The 15269-nt window shown below is 36.1% G+C and overlaps 1 protein-coding gene across 2 annotated transcripts in view; it reads right to left on the bottom strand.

The window, feature by feature from the left end:
• Positions 1–15269, bottom strand: part of LOC5577094 (rho GDP-dissociation inhibitor 1) — a 39985-nt gene that overhangs the window by 15199 nt on the left and 9517 nt on the right. The window lies entirely within an intron of this gene.

The following is a 15269-nucleotide window of genomic DNA, read 5'->3' on the forward strand; positions in this document are numbered from 1 at the left end:
CAATTGAATGCCTCTGAAAACGCAGGCCAAGATATAGAAACAAATAAACTCATCAGTATCCCAATTCTAAGATTTGTATCCTAGTTGATCAAGCCTTGAAAAATGGAAAGTTCGAGTCTTTGACACGATTCACTTGAACATTTAGTGACGCAAACAGAATCTCTTGAACATAAAATGAATCAAACCTAAATTACTTGAATATGAAGTGAATATATGCTCCTGGTGACCGCATTATTCTACGTAGGTAGTTTGTATCTCGAGACCATTAATGAGCCTGTATTGAGGTAAAGTAATGTAAAACTTTTCAGTGCGCATCGTACCTTCGTGCTGTGCGTACACGAATTCTCTCTGCTCTTGAAAGTTTTCTTAAAAACTACCTAAAGCAATAAAACAGTACTTTTCAGTGCTACAAAAACAGTACTTTTCAGTGCTAAAATTCAAAACAGTACTTTTCAGTGCTACTAAAACAGTACTTTTCAGTACTATTTTTCTACTATTGATCCCTTTACGATCCTTGTTTGGACCCGTGCCTTCGATTTTTCGTTGGACCCGTTGGCGAAAGCTAACGGTGGTAATCCTTCTTGGACACCGTCTTGGGAAAAAACCTCTCGAAGGTCACGTCTTCTTATTCACTAAACATGGTTGCAACAACAAATAAAAGGAAGGGTGAATCTCTGAATTCACAACTTCCTTCCAAAAAAGTGGGATTTAAAACTGTCACTAAACGTGGCAAGAATGGAAGAAAGGACGTTTCTCCGGAATGCGAACTTTCTTCCAAGGGTGAAATGAATAATTGTATTGAAATGAGCAATCAGTTCGATGCTCTAGACAAATTTTCCGAACACCAAATCGAAGCAGCCTCTAGCCCAGGCTCTTTGATTCAAATGAGGAAGCAAAGAGTGCCGCCTATCGTGGTCAGTTGTTCCGAATTTGCGGGATTTAGGCAGGAGATCTTGAACTCCATTAGGGGAATCAAGGTTTCCTTCCAAATCGCAAAGAAAGGAGACTGTCGCGTTTTGCCGGAAACTCTTAAAGATCGCGAACTTCTTCTCAAACATCTTGAAGAGAAGAAGCACAATTTTTTTACTTATGACGACAAAACTGAACGTTTGTTCAAAGTTGTCTTGAAAGGTCTCTCAAGTGACTATAAGTCACCTGAAGAGATCAAAAATGGAATAAATGATTTACTTGGATTTTCCCCAGTTCAAGTAATCATTATGAAAAAGAGAACCCAATCTGGCATTGTTCGGAAAGGGCTTTCTCAAGAATTCTATTTAGTTCACTTTAACAAAAAAGAATTAAATAATATTAAAGCTTTAGAAAAAGCAAAACTTTTGTTTGATGTCCGTGTGACATGGGAACATTTCCAGAAACCTGGAGGAAATTACCAGAACCCCACTCAGTGCCGTCGGTGCCAAAAGTGGGGTCATGGTACAAAAAATTGTCGCATGGATGCTAAATGCATGATTTGCGGAGGTTCTTCTCACGCCAAAGACGTCTGTCCAGTGAAGGAAGATACCACCAAATTCATATGCTGTAATTGCGGGGCTAACCATAAGTCCAATTTTTGGAATTGTCCTTCACGCAAAAGGGTCATTGAGGCTCGTACCAGGCAGATGGAAGATAATATCCGTTACGATAACGGTCGTTTCCGGAATTTGCCTGGTAGAGTATCGAACAATGCTCATTTTTCAGTTAACGATCGCTTGATCATGAATCATACCCACCAGGAAGATCATAATCATGCTCATTCACAAACTAATTTTAATCCGTCGGGTAGCTGTTCGAATCTTTCAATTTCGAATGTATCTACCCACGGTAAATCCTTTGCCGATAACGTAGCAGGAAATTCGAACTCCTCCCCTGTTCGATCCATGGGTACCCATTCTACTTGTTTCAAATCAAATGGAAAAAACTCTACCGCCACAGGTAACTCCGCTTCTTCGTCCACCGGAAATTCCAATGGGAAATCACATGACATGTCTGCCTCTGATTTTAATTTTCTAACTGAACAATTGAATCTAATGATTGATGCAATGTTCAAAGCCACCACTATGACTGAAGCAGTCCAAGTAGGTGTAAAATTTACAAATCAAATTGTTATTGGATTACGTTTTTCTAATGGATCCAAATAATAATTTAAATATTTTAAATTGGAATGCTCGTTCTCTGAATGGTAAAGAGGACGAGTTGTTTAATTTTCTTACGGTTAATAACGTGCACATAGCAGTTATTACCGAAACGTATTTAAAACCTGGATCTAAACTCAAAAGAGATCCTAACTTTTTTGTTTATCGTAACGATCGACTTGATGGGGCATGTGGGGGAGTTGCAATCATCATTCATAGGCGTATCAAACATCAACTGTTTTCGTCATTTGAAACTAATGTTTTTGAAACTTTAGGTGTTTCTGTTGAAACACAGTTTGGTAAATATACTTTCATAGCTGCCTATTTGCCTTTTCAATGCTCTGGACAGCAAGTTAATTTGCTCCAAACTGACTTGCGTAAATTGACTCGCAATAAGTCAAAATTTTTTGTCATTGGTGACTTTAATGCCAAACATCGGTCATGGAATAATTCTCAGAGTAATTCCATCGGCAGAATTTTATTTGATGAGTGCTCTTCAGGATATTTCTCAATTAAATACCCTGATAGCCCCACATGTTTTTCCTCTTCTAGAAATCCATCTACGATCGATTTGGTCTTAACCGACTCTAGTCATCTTTGTAGCCAACTGATTACTCATGCTGATTTTGATTCTGATCATGTCCCTGTTACATTTCAAATATCCCAAGAAGCGATTCTCAATCCTATCAGCTCCACTTTCAATTATTTAAGAGCCGACTGGAATATATATAAAACGTATGTTGACTCTAATCTTGATGTTAACATTTCTTTAGAAACTAAACTTGATATTGACAATGCTCTTGAAACTTTAACAAATTCCATTGTTGAAGCCCGGAGCATTGCAATTCCAAAATGTGAAGTAAAATTTGAATCCGTGATTATAGACGATGATCTTAAACTCTTGATCCGTCTTAAAAACGTGAGGAGAAGGCAATTTCAACGCACTCGCGATCCTGCTATGAAAATTATATGGCAGGATTTGCAGAAAGAAATCAAGAAACGTTTTGCTCAATTAAGAAACAAAAATTTTGAAAATAAAATTTCTTAATTGGACCCTGGCTCTAAGCCCTTTTGGAAATTATCTAAAATCTTGAAAAAACCTTTAGAAGCCAATACCGGCATTGAAAGAGGAAAACAAATTATTATTAACTAATTGCGAAAAAGCTCAAAAACTTGCTATGCAGTTTGAAAGTGCGCACAATTTTAATTTAGGACTCACTAGTCCAATTGAAAATCAAGTTACTCAGGAGTTCGAAAATATTCTCAATCAAGAGAACGTTTTCGAAAATGCCTGGGAGACTGATTTGGAAGAAGTGAGAACTATTATTAAAAAATTCAAAAACATGAAAGCTCCTGGCGATGATGGAATTTTCTACATCCTCATCAAGAAACTTCCAGAAAGTAGCTTATCATTTTTAGTTGATATATTTAACAAATGTTTTCAATTAGCATATTTTCCTGACAAATGGAAAAATGCTAAGGTTGTTCCAATTTTAAAACCAGACAAAAATCCTGCAGAAGCTTCTAGCTATCGTCCAATCAGTTTGCTTTCCTCCATCAGTAAACTTTTTGAAAAGGTTATTTTGAACAGAATGATGGCCCACATCAACGAAAATTCAATTTTTGCCAATGAACAGTTCGGATTCCGCCATGGACATTCGACCACTCATCAACTTTTACGTGTAACAAATTTGATCCGTTCCAACAAATCTGAAGGCTACTCTACTGGTCTTGCTCTTCTAGACATAGAAAAAGCATTCGACAGTGTTTGGCATGAAGGTTTGATCGTAAAATTAAAAAACTTTAATTTTCCAACATACATTGTTAGAATAATTCAAAGTTATCTGTCAAATCGTACACTTCAGGTTAATTATCAGAACTCCAGATCTGAAAGACTTCCTGTAAGAGCTGGTGTTCCTCAAGGCAGCATTTTGGGACCAATATTATACAATATTTTCACATCTGACTTACCTGAGTTACCTCAGGGATGTCAATAATCCTTGTTTGCGGATGACACAGGCCTCTCCGCCAAAGGACGAAGCCTTCGTGTCATCTGTAGTCGATTGCAAAAAAGTTTGGATATTTTTTCTTCATACTTACAAAAATGGAAGATTTCTCCTAATGCTTCCAAAACTCAACTAATAATATTCCCACATAAACCAAAAGCTCTTTATTTGAAACCTTCAAGTAGACATGTTGTCACGATGAGAGGAGTTCCAATAAATTGGTCAGATGAAGTTAAGTATCTAGAGCTCATGCTAGATAAGAATTTAACTTTCAAAAATCACATTGAGGGCATTCAAGCCAAATGCAACAAATATGTAAAATGTCTCTATCCCCTCATTAATAGAAAATCAAAACTTTGTCTTAAGAACAAGCTTTTGATATTCAAACAAATTTTCAGGCCAGCCATGTTGTATGCTGTACCAATATGGACTAGCTGTTGTAATACCAGGAAGAAAGCTCTGCAGAGAATTCAAAATAAAATTTTGAAAATGATTCTGAGACTTCCTCCCTGGTATAGTACCAATGAGTTACATAGAATATCCAATGTTGAAACATTGGAACAAATGTCAAATAAAATAATAAATAATTTCAGGCAAAAATCGTTGCAATCTTCTATTGTCGCGATTAATGCATTATATGTTTAGGTTAAGTTAGGTTAAGTATATTCAAAGCGTTTTTTTCTCTTATAAACAGGTGAAATCAACTCACCTGTAAAAAATCTGAACTGCTACGGCAAATGCAATGTAATATGTTGTTAACAAAATGTTAATTAAATCTTAAATTTGTTTTACCAAATTAGGATGATAGTGTTTTCTAATAACACAGAACACCTAGATATAAGAAATGAATGTAATGTTTGGAATGATACTAATAAAGAAATTAAAAAAAAAATGTAAAACTTTTCATGTTGAAGCTATGTTCAGCAGATGTCGCAATACTTTTCAAGCAAGTCCGTACTTGCTGGTGTATCTTCAACAGTGTTACAATTTGTATGATAAGTTACAAATACTATGTATCTCGCCATACGATTTGTAACTCTTTAGAAGATGCCCATCACTAGATACATGTGTAGAATACAACACGATCAGCATGCAGTGCTATAACTAGACGAAACTACGCATCTTTTCGGTTGTTTACAATATGAAGTGCCCACTTCAATCACCAAAAACATTGAACATTTGACATTAGGGTGGTTCAAAATCGTTTTTGCTACATGATTCTCTTTATTTTTGTTTCTAATTTGTAATGAAAATAATAATGGCATTAAAACATACTACGTCCAAAATGGGATTAAAACCTACTCGCATATCTGTCCTTTATTCAAGCAATCACCCTATTAGTATGGCTACTCTTCGAGTGTTTATTTATTTTCAACACAGAAACCTCTTCCTTATACATAATTCGGCTATCTACATCTATATGTACCATTCTCTCGCACAAGGCAGACAGATCTAATTTAAGATAAAAACGCCCCCACATCGCCCAGGCAACCCACCTCCTTAAGTCCTCCAGCGCTTCAGCTGTACAGAACAACTTTGTTCATTTTGCTTTTCTTCCATCTCTTCGCACACTCGCACACTATCGGCATAGCATGGCCAAGCCACTTCGTAAAGAAAAGAAAATTCCGCTCGATCACCTGTGCTTGCCGTTCCGTTTAAATAGCGAAAAATTCATGCGCTAATTGCACCTCTATTGCATTTTCTGCTTCCGATCAAAAGGCGGGGGGTTTTGAACACGATGATGACGATAGTGCACCACGGCACACCATTCCATTTCATCCCCGTATTTGTGTGGAAATTCACTTCCTCCCGACCCGACGTCATATCAATGCATTGTCGGTAAAAAGCACCCAGCCCAATATAATCTGTTGACTTTTTTGGAGCTGATATGGAAGTGCACAGCAAGGGAACTCCGAATCCGATAGAAGAGGATTCGGAGTTCTCTTGCTGTGCACTTCCATATCAGCTCTGGAGAAGGGTGGTCCAAAAGTGGAACGCCATTGCAAGTGGGTTGCCTACTTAATGTGTTTTATTCATTTTTATTTTTTTAATAATTTTCAATAATAATTTAATTAATAATTTTAATATTTTTTTCAATAATTATTGTATCACAATGAGAATAAAATTTATTACAAATAGAAAATTTTGTTTATCAAATACTTTGAGACGAAGAAGGAGATGATACACAATTTAAAAAAAAATGTTATGATGGCACAGAGTGTTTTAAATTTGTTTCAATTAAAAACATGATTTTAACACAATCTGTTATAAAAATATGAGATCGGTTGCTTACACAGAATTTACCATCCCCTTGGTTATGCGACCTTGCCGCGATGAGAGGGCACAATCCATTAGCCCATTAGATGGACACCAAAGGCGTAACCCACGGTAAAAAGAGGTATTATACTCCGAAAAATGACATTTGGCAGTGACGTCATTCCTATCGTAAACTCGAACGAGTGCAAAAGAAAGCAAGGCCTGCTCTCCTTTACAATCCTCAAGGCCTCATGCTTGACGATAGGAATGACGACACATTTATTGATGGAAAATCGTTGTTAACACGTGGGAATAGCCTACCTTGTTGTGCCTACCGTGGCGTAACCTGTAGTGGTGGTATCACATTTTGGCATTTTTGCTTAAAGCCGCGTCGTAATTTATATGGCATAGACGCACTAATATCTCGGATGTGATCCAACAGACGTTCTTCGTCGTTGATAGCATTGATGCCCATTTGAAATAATAAATCTATTCGAAGTGGACATTAATACTATTCGCGACGATCAGTTTGCCTTTTGCTAACCAGAATGATCCGTAGCCACTCTTACTATTAGCTAGCTAGATACATCGTTCTCATATACGAAGTAGGAAATATTACTCTGAGGAAAATTAATAGTAGATTCACTGAGTAGAAATAAGTGTCGACAATCTTATTTTAATATGGTTTTTACATTGCCATAATAAGGAACACCTCTTTTGTAACGATGGTATAAACAATCTAATTCCAGCTTCATTTTCGCAAAATTTACAAGTAGAAAGTAGGCGTCTTTTAGGAGACTGTAATAGGAGCCTAAGATAACTTTACTCTTAAATATTCACTATAATAATGACTATGCAAAGTAAGACGCTGAGATCGATCATTACGGTACAGTTGCTTGTTTCGAGAAATTGTTGACCAGACAAGGAAAGTGACTTTTTTCTTTAAGGGTATATGAACGTAATCTATATAAATAAAAATGGAGTGATGTTTGTATGTCACGCAATGGCTTGAGAACGGGTCAACGGATTAACGCAAGTTTTTCACTGTTGCACTCCGCAAGGAATGCAACGTGTTCGTGTGAAGAAAAAGTTCGTGAAAGTCTCCGTAATAATCGGGAAAATGGGAGAAGACTAAGGTGTCATTTTGTATGGGAGATTTCTTCACGTTTTCCAACAGCCTACTTGATGGCAAGACGAAGTTTGCCGGGACCACTAGTGACCAATAAATACTTTTTAACAACAAAAAACGAAATTAACTAGAACTACTACTAAACAGCCTAATTTTGTTAAGACTTGACGACAATTGACATTTAAGACTCTTATCTTACGTAAAAGACAGGAGTAATCAAAATAGCACTTAAATGACAAATTATTTAAAACCATTTTGACTAGACAGTATTAGTAATGATACTACTACACTACAAATTCAAACAAATTCTGATGGAGCTGCTGATTTTCACAATGCTTCCTTTTCTCAGAAGCAAGGGAATATGAGTATTTTTCAAAACTACCACGTCACAATACGAATAAAAAACAGTGTTCATGTGGGCACTATAGCCTAGTCCGTCTGAGTATTGGTCCTGGTAGAGGGGAAACTTGGCAAAACCCAGACCGAGGGTTCAGCCTTGACAAGTTAAGCTGTCAGGCAGCTCCAACTGAATACCATATAAAAAAAATATCAGATCTGTTGTTTACACAGAAATTAAGATCAATTGTTTATACATACCTTTTGGACACCCAACCACCCCTCGTGACGCTTTTTTATATTGATACTCTACAATTTTCGTATAAGCCGTAACAACGTTAGGACATCCACCCACTTCCTGAGGCGTTGATATTTGTGAAAGGGCCCAAATCCACTTTATATTAGCTATGATAGAGATTCATATGGATGTCTATTATTACAAGGGCTAGCAGGATATTTAGAAAAATATCCACCGATCCGGAGTTATACCAATTATTTTAATGGGTCAGATCATTTAAATTAACCCCAACATCCCTCTTCGTCATCACTTACTTACACGGGAAAAAAAATCTGTGATAAAAATTATTATTTTAGCTGACTATGCCCCTAAAATTGTAGTTTTTACCGCACATTTTTTTGCGTGTATGGTATCCCAATTATAACTGACTTCAACTCAAGCTTTCAATTTTAAAATATAAAATGCAAAGCTTTAGATTTTATATAATTTTATCTAACACAATACAAAGAGTACAAGAAAGCATCCTGTAAAATAAAAGGTTAGATTATTACACCCAACTACTTTCCTTCACACTTTATTTCTTTCGCCGAAGCCGACAAAAATAATGGCAGTGAACCCAACAGCTGAGATTTCGGCGAAAATCTCGGTAAAAGTTCAAAGTGCCGATTGTGCTGTAAAATATTTAATCAACCCTTTAATCAAGCTGTCAAAATTCAATGATGAGATCGGTAATCCATTGCCGAAAATCTCGGTATACTATTACCGAATTTCGGCAAATGATTATTTTTTTGTTTGAGAGAAAAATAAGAAGAAAAAACTGCACATAAATTTAAAACAAATTTATTGGAGTTTAATGTTTTATTGCTTTACAAATGTATAAGCCACCATCACTGTAAACTTTCCACTTTTTTACTCAATTTGAGAAATGTTGTGCTTTTCCATTTGAAGCAAATACCGAGTAGCAACACGACCATTTTCATTGTGACAGTGTGAAAAAATGTGAAAACGGCTTTAACTATTGCTGAATCGAATGAATGACTAATTTATAGGCATAATTACATGCCATTATTGCGCATTTCATTCACCACTGGACTATCGCAGAAGTTTTTACAAGTGCGGAAAAGCTTATAATAGTGCGCAATTGCATCAAATTGAGTCGGTGTCTTCAGCGGGCTTATTTTTCGCAATCCAAAGAATAAGTGCTCTGAAGACACCAACATGACTCGATGCAATCCCGCACTTTTATTCGTATTTTCGCACTTATGAAGCCGCACTTCGCAGTCCAGTAGTGAAATAAATACACAATATACATTATATTATGCAAATACTTACATGTATGTACTCTTCACGGGCTTTTTCCAAGAACGTTTTAATACATTCCGAGCACATGTTGGTATCTACAGCTCTGATTTGTTTCAGTTTTGACAGATGCGCTTTGCCGAAACTCAGTAAAACAATTGTTTGCTGATTTTTGTGGCAAAACAGATTACTGAGTCTCAGTTATTTATGTAAATTACCAAATTTCGTCAATTTGCATCTGTCAATATCGCTCATCTGTCAAATTTGAACGAGATTTCAATAAAAATATGTTTTACCGACTGAATTCGTCATTTAAGTTTACCGAAATGAAACTCTACGATTAAGTGTGTTGTCAATATTAATGCAATCTCGCGTTACATTTCTAAAGGGCTAATAATCAAATAGATATAAATCAAGCATATGCTAGAAAAATGCCGAAAATTTCATGATAATAAGGTGACAAGATACAAATTTGTTGGAACTTTTTCATTTCAGAACGCAAGATTGTACATCGCTACCAAGCGTCCTGGAGTGGAAACTAGAACTACTACTAAACAGCCTAATTTTGTTAAGACTTGACGACAATTGACATTTAAGACTCTTATCTTACGTAAAAGACAGGAGTAATCAAAATAGCACTTAAATGACAAATTATTTAAAACCATTTTGACTAGACAGTATTAGTAATGATACTACTACACTACAAATTCAAACAAATTCTGATGGAGCTGCTGATTTTCACAATGCTTCCTTTTCTCAGAAGCAAGGGAATATGAGTATTTTTCAAAACTACCACGTCACAATACGAATAAAAAACAGTGTTCATGTGGGCACTATAGCCTAGTCCGTCTGAGTATTGGTCCTGGTAGAGGGGAAACTTGGCAAAACCCAGACCGAGGGTTCAGCCTTGACAAGTTAAGCTGTCAGGCAGCTCCAACTGAATACCATATAAAAAAAATATCAGATCTGTTGTTTACACAGAAATTAAGATCAATTGTTTATACATACCTTTTGGACACCCAACCACCCCTCGTGACGCTTTTTTATATTGATACTCTACAATTTTCGTATAAGCCGTAACAACGTTAGGACATCCACCCACTTCCTGAGGCGTTGATATTTGTGAAAGGGCCCAAATCCACTTTATATTAGCTATGATAGAGATTCATATGGATGTCTATTATTACAAGGGCTAGCAGGATATTTAGAAAAATATCCACCGATCCGGAGTTATACCAATTATTTTAATGGGTCAGATCATTTAAATTAACCCCAACATCCCTCTTCGTCATCACTTACTTACACGGGAAAAAAAATCTGTGATAAAAATTATTATTTTAGCTGACTATGCCCCTAAAATTGTAGTTTTTACCGCACATTTTTTTGCGTGTATGGTATCCCAATTATAACTGACTTCAACTCAAGCTTTCAATTTTAAAATATAAAATGCAAAGCTTTAGATTTTATATAATTTTATCTAACACAATACAAAGAGTACAAGAAAGCATCCTGTAAAATAAAAGGTTAGATTATTACACCCAACTACTTTCCTTCACACTTTATTTCTTTCGCCGAAGCCGACAAAAATAATGGCAGTGAACCCAACAGCTGAGATTTCGGCGAAAATCTCGGTAAAAGTTCAAAGTGCCGATTGTGCTGTAAAATATTTAATCAACCCTTTAATCAAGCTGTCAAAATTCAATGATGAGATCGGTAATCCATTGCCGAAAATCTCGGTATACTATTACCGAATTTCGGCAAATGATTATTTTTTTGTTTGAGAGAAAAATAAGAAGAAAAAACTGCACATAAATTTAAAACAAATTTATTGGAGTTTAATGTTTTATTGCTTTACAAATGTATAAGCCACCATCACTGTAAACTTTCCACTTTTTTACTCAATTTGAGAAATGTTGTGCTTTTCCATTTGAAGCAAATACCGAGTAGCAACACGACCATTTTCATTGTGACAGTGTGAAAAAATGTGAAAACGGCTTTAACTATTGCTGAATCGAATGAATGACTAATTTATAGGCATAATTACATGCCATTATTGCGCATTTCATTCACCACTGGACTATCGCAGAAGTTTTTACAAGTGCGGAAAAGCTTATAATAGTGCGCAATTGCATCAAATTGAGTCGGTGTCTTCAGCGGGCTTATTTTTCGCAATCCAAAGAATAAGTGCTCTGAAGACACCAACATGACTCGATGCAATCCCGCACTTTTATTCGTATTTTCGCACTTATGAAGCCGCACTTCGCAGTCCAGTAGTGAAATAAATACACAATATACATTATATTATGCAAATACTTACATGTATGTACTCTTCACGGGCTTTTTCCAAGAACGTTTTAATACATTCCGAGCACATGTTGGTATCTACAGCTCTGATTTGTTTCAGTTTTGACAGATGCGCTTTGCCGAAACTCAGTAAAACAATTGTTTGCTGATTTTTGTGGCAAAACAGATTACTGAGTCTCAGTTATTTATGTAAATTACCAAATTTCGTCAATTTGCATCTGTCAATATCGCTCATCTGTCAAATTTGAACGAGATTTCAATAAAAATATGTTTTACCGACTGAATTCGTCATTTAAGTTTACCGAAATGAAACTCTACGATTAAGTGTGTTGTCAATATTAATGCAATCTCGCGTTACATTTCTAAAGGGCTAATAATCAAATAGATATAAATCAAGCATATGCTAGAAAAATGCCGAAAATTTCATGATAATAAGGTGACAAGATACAAATTTGTTGGAACTTTTTCATTTCAGAACGCAAGATTGTACATCGCTACCAAGCGTCCTGGAGTGGAAAACTGCTAATGAACGTATATCTTGTCACCTTTATTCACTGAAGAGAAAATCGATGAAGAGAAGTCGATCATGTTACTTACGTCCTTGTGTTAGAAACACACGCTTGAAATCGGGTTTTGATACCATCAGATAGCATCTCTCAACACCCAAAAACTATGCAAACATTGTCAACATAATCATAAAACTTACCGTTTCAAAACGGCCAATAACCGCTTATGCCAATTCATTAATTGCCCCCTGCATAAAACGAATAGGAAAATTTCACAAATTGTCATTGGCCTTAGCACGATGAGAGGCTTTGCTCATTTGTAGTAAACCAAAAAGGCCAAGCCTTGAGCCAATGCATGCTGAGGAATTCCATCCAGAACGAATTGAAAAAAAAAAAAAAAAATCGTGCTCGATAATTTTCGATTTGGATTAAATTTTTACATGTTTTTCATATGGTAGAATAAGTGTTTTGAGCATGACCATGAGCATGATTGACCGCCCGCAGTTGCTACCTACTCCGTTATTGCAAGAACGACTGTACTTACACAGGGAACCAACAGACACTACTCGGGATCAGTAGCATCCTCAATGTGTAAGTACTGGTGCTCTCATTATTATAATAAACAATACCGGCGCCGGCTGCGTCCGAATGCAGGTCAATTTGGGAATGGGAGGGAAATGTTGACGTGTTACTTGCTTTATGGAAGCCGAGGAGTCTTCTGCACTTCCACAAGAAAACACTGGGAGTTTGGATATGGGAAAGGATTCGTTTTGGTAAACGATAAATATATAGAGGGTGCCGGTGCCATTAGTGGACTACCTAAGCTATAAAAAATCATAACAAAATAACGAAAAGCCTTAACAGAGATCCTCAAGATCAGTAGTCGAGAAGCTTGACTTTTTTTTTTTTTTTTTTTTCATGGTGTACTCAGCTGGAGCTGTATGACAGCTTCGTTGTCTGTGCTGGACCCCGTAGTGCAAATTTTTACCTCTACTTTTGCCAATATTTAGACGGAATAGGCTATGTTGCCCGCTTTAACACTATTTTGGATGAATATTGTGCAGAAGTAGTTTTATTAAATTGTTTTTGCTTCAGTTTCCCTCCCGTAGTCATGTTTGTATAGTCATCCTTTAGTTCTGAGCAATCGGATTCTTGTTTACGCATGGAGAAGCGACATGAAAATATATGTTATTAATTAATGCATTTCTTGGAAATAACATACAGAGCTATGTTGTAGTAGTCTATGTTGACAAATTGTAGCACAGATGTCATCTCCAAGCATCTTTTGACAATGATAGACAGAAAATGTTAATTATACAGAATGCGGTCGTATATCAAACGATAGCGATAGGGAGATCTTTTTTTCCCGAATGGAATGAAGGTTATTGAAGTGAAAAACATGAAATGTACTTCCATCTATACGCGAACAAGAACTATCTGAAGTGCCTCGTCATTGTACGTCATGTATTCTCTAGTATTTTAGTCGATTATGCTACTAGTCTGAAACGTGATGTGTTATACTATATGAATAAATTTCAAAATATGAATCAAGTGTTTGGTTTTAAATAGTCTTTATCTTCCGAAGGTCGTACTGGAATGCTAATCAATACAATACTTTTCTAGGAGAGATGACTGTCTATGTTGCCATCTTGTAGTACCGAATCCAAGTTGTAGATAATTAATATGAGGAGAAGTATCAAATCTAAATGTACTGTAAATGTGTTTGGTGTGGTCATCGATGTGCTTTATGTTCGTCTTATTGTTATTGTTCTGAGGTCTTCTCAAAATGAGAATTCAATTGAATAATGTCTCAAGTTAGTTTACAGTTTGGATAGACAAAGTTATTGGTATGGTATTATTAATACGGTATTATGAATATATAGGGGGGCTGAAATGATATACAATATGTGTTCGCTAAGAACTAAAAATGTTACTTACCCCTTTCTTAGTATACCCACCAACGCATATGGATCGTTTTTACCTCAGTTTGATGGTAATTCGATCCGTGTCCGTGCTGATCTATGCGTGCTTCGGCTCCTAACACGACGTTTGATACATACGACAGACGACTTGCACCCTCGTGATGGTGTTGTTGTTAGTTGTTATACATGAAAAGAAAGAAAGAAAGAAAGAAAGTTATTAGTATTAGGAATAAACAGGATTTAGTGAGTTTTCATTGAATTACATTTGACTACATCGCTGATTATAGTCAACGACATCGGAAACTTTATGTGTTGACTGTTGATCTAGTTTTTCCTCAGTTCCGTTGGTCAGTATTGCTAAAGGTCCTTTTTAACATGTTTATTAGTACTTGGACAAGTTGAATATTTTAAGTTTACTACTTTTGTCATGTTGGTCAATAATGATTTTGATCAGTTTGTTTTATACATCTATTCATATTCAAATCTGGTCTCGTCTGTTTTCATTTAGAATCGTCGTAAATACATTTCTATGTGTTAATAACTATACTAGAAATAATAAAGAAATAGAAAGTCATTTTTATTGTCCGGATCCACTTTTCGGTGACAAAATAAAGCTTCATCGCGCCTAAGCCCTATCTATTTATTATAATTTTGCGAGAATGAAGTTGTTGTAGTTTTATGATACCAACATAATAAATGTGGTTTTTTATTATGATTCTAATGAGAGAAGCATAACAAATTAACATTTGTGTCACATTCTACTCGATGGATCCTTAGTCATTCTCCTCATTAGTCAATATTATAACCATTTAAACAGAATCTAACCTATCTGCATCAAAGCGTGGCTACGGCTCCTGTTACCCCGATGCCTGGCAACAGGATAACCGTTGGATCACATCCGTAAGATTGATGCATCTATGCCAGATGGTTGATGACGCGGCATTAAACAAATATTTCCTGATGTGATACCACCACGACTGGACATGTCTTTGGTTCCCATATAAGTGCTAATGGGGTAAGCCCACCCATCGCGGCAAGATTACACGTCCTAGGGGAGGGAGTAGTCGAGAAGCTTGACCTTGGGACTATATCACATATGTAATTGCTTGGCATCTAATGCGAATGTTGTTTGAAACACAACTGC

This window comes from Aedes aegypti, chromosome 3 (genome assembly GCF_002204515.2).
Source record: "Aedes aegypti strain LVP_AGWG chromosome 3, AaegL5.0 Primary Assembly, whole genome shotgun sequence".
NCBI lineage: Eukaryota > Metazoa > Arthropoda > Insecta > Diptera > Culicidae > Aedes > Aedes aegypti.